We start from the raw sequence: 2,423 nt of genomic DNA, 5'->3' as shown, positions 1-2,423 counted from the left end.
CGGATTTGTTTCGAATTTGTGTTTCTTTTGTTTTATTTTTTGAATTTGTGATTCGATTGTTCTTTTTGGTTAACCTAGAGTTATTTAAGGAAATTAAATATTAGCTTTCCTTAAAAGACTTTGTCTAGGCGGTGGTGGTTGCTCTCATATCCAAGAAGGCCATGTGCCTCGCCATGCAGTCCTGGAAGTCAATTTTGGAAATTAATATTTAATGGAATTAATAACATAGGTGTATTTGAATCAATAGTGTTAAGTTTCACTTGCGATTCAAATCTAAACCATTAAGAACATATAAGTTAAATTTGGAATCAATGATGTTAAGTTCCGTCTGCGATTCCTAATTTAACTTTTAAAGAACACAATAGGTTATTTAAGGAAAGGTTCGACACTTGTACAAAAATATTTTGTACAGTGGAACCGTGTAACGACCCACCTTCTACTGCTAGGCTGCAAGGCGGACCGCTACAGTTTCTTTGCTAACTGCAGCTAAATTTCTAATGCGGAAAAACTGGGCTGAATAAAAATTTTACTAAACTATTGTAGTTGCCTCTGTTAACTCTGTGAGAGTGAGATTTCATGTCCCACTACCTTCTAGATATTCATAGCTAGGCTGAGGAGGCAAAATTGGAGCTTTGGATCGGTCCGTGGAACGATCCATTGACCCCCACGCGAACACTGGCTGGATCGGTCGGGACCGATCCGATATAAGCTGATCGGTCGGCGGACCGATCCGAGGCTGAGAATCTGGGTTCGCTCTTGTCCGTGATGGATCGGTCGGCAGGCCGTCCGGTATCTCTGGATCGGTCGGTGGCCGATCGAGCCTGAATACACAGGATCACTCTTGTATCGCTGGATCGGTCGGTGGCCGATCCGAGGAGGATCTGATAGCATCTTATATCTCATTGGATCGGTCGGTGGCCGATCGGTGGCAACTTCGAGACCACGATCGGTGCGGAGACCGATCGAGTCATTCACCGAAGTTACGATTTGACACTGGCGTGCAAAACCTCACATTCTAAATCAATTGAAGCTACTTCTAAGATGCATTAACAAACATTCCCATAATGACTACTAACAATCTAACTCATTCTTTCATAGTTTAGTACGTTCCAAAACTAAAGGTGCATAAAAATGAAAGTATTAAACCATAAACTGTAAAGTGCTAAGGTAAACATGCTAAAGAGTCTAATGTTCATCCTGCTATGTCCCCTAAGGACCTTTGATTCCAGTTCCACACACACACACCATCTTCGCATTGTCCTCCAGCCTCCTCTGCTAGTCCATTTTCCTTTTACCTGTATCTGCAGTATAAGGAAAATAGTATCTGTAAGCTAAAAAGCTTAGTAAGAAACCATCTACCTCACTAAATCATGCATACGGTGCAAATATGCTTTTAAAACATGCTTTTGGAAAACATACTGAATATGCAAGCATGGCATGGCATAGTATCATACAAACATGGCATAGCATAAGCTGAAACATAGAGCTAACATGGAAAATTACACTGAAGCATAATGCTGAGCTAAGCTAAACTAAACTGAAGCTGCAATCAAACTCAACTGGTATAACTGATTTTTGAGTCTTGAAAACTAATACATAGTAAGTGAAAATACTAAACATGCTGCTGTAGGGCCCTGGCAACTGTACTTGCTGTGCGCGCATCCCTACTAGACCCGGGGTTGCAAGTTATCTGAACCTAGGGACGACTGTGGGAGTCCAACCCAATGGATATCTAATCCAGTACAGTGCCGCTGCTGAAAGTAAAATACTGATATGCTAGTTAGCTGAATCTAGGTTATCTGAACCTAGAACTAGGTTGTCTGAACCTAGAGGCGACTGTGGGAGCCCACCCATTTGGACATCTAGTCCCGTATAAGCTAGAATAAACTGATTTACTGATCTAAATGCTTCTAATGCATTTATCTACGCTGTTTAAAATGCCTAAGTTGCATTTTAGCTGGTCTAGTCATTTTATCGAACACTTGGTGTGCCTAAACCCTCCTTTCCCTTAGGGAAATCACCTCTAGGCACCCAACAGCGTCTATGACCTCCAACTGAAGGAGAATAAACGTGTTCGGCCCATCTAAAGGTGCTAACTAAATCCCTAAATCTGAGAGGAGGGTTAAAACACCCTACATGTCAACAAAATCTGCATATTACTAATCTAATGCATAGAAAGTCCAAACGGAGCTATTATACTGCAGGTGAGGGGTTTCTTACCTCCTATTCGTAATTTCTTACGATTCTATTCGCTAGAACTCCGGTGGAGATGACCTTCTTGACGAACCGCTCACGTCTTTGCGTTCCTCTCGCGGAGAAGAACCTTCTCCGTGTTGGAGTCGTCGCCGGAAGGTGCTCCCTTGAGCCCTTGGGGCTTGGTGTGCCGAGAGAGAAAGGGGAGGAAGAAGGTGTCGGCGTTGAGG

The sequence above is a fragment of the Zingiber officinale genome, chromosome 1A, assembly GCF_018446385.1.
Source record: "Zingiber officinale cultivar Zhangliang chromosome 1A, Zo_v1.1, whole genome shotgun sequence".
Taxonomy (NCBI): Eukaryota; Viridiplantae; Streptophyta; class Magnoliopsida; order Zingiberales; family Zingiberaceae; genus Zingiber; species Zingiber officinale.
The sequence above is the reverse complement of the archived record's forward strand: the minus strand, read 5'-3'. Positions refer to the sequence as shown.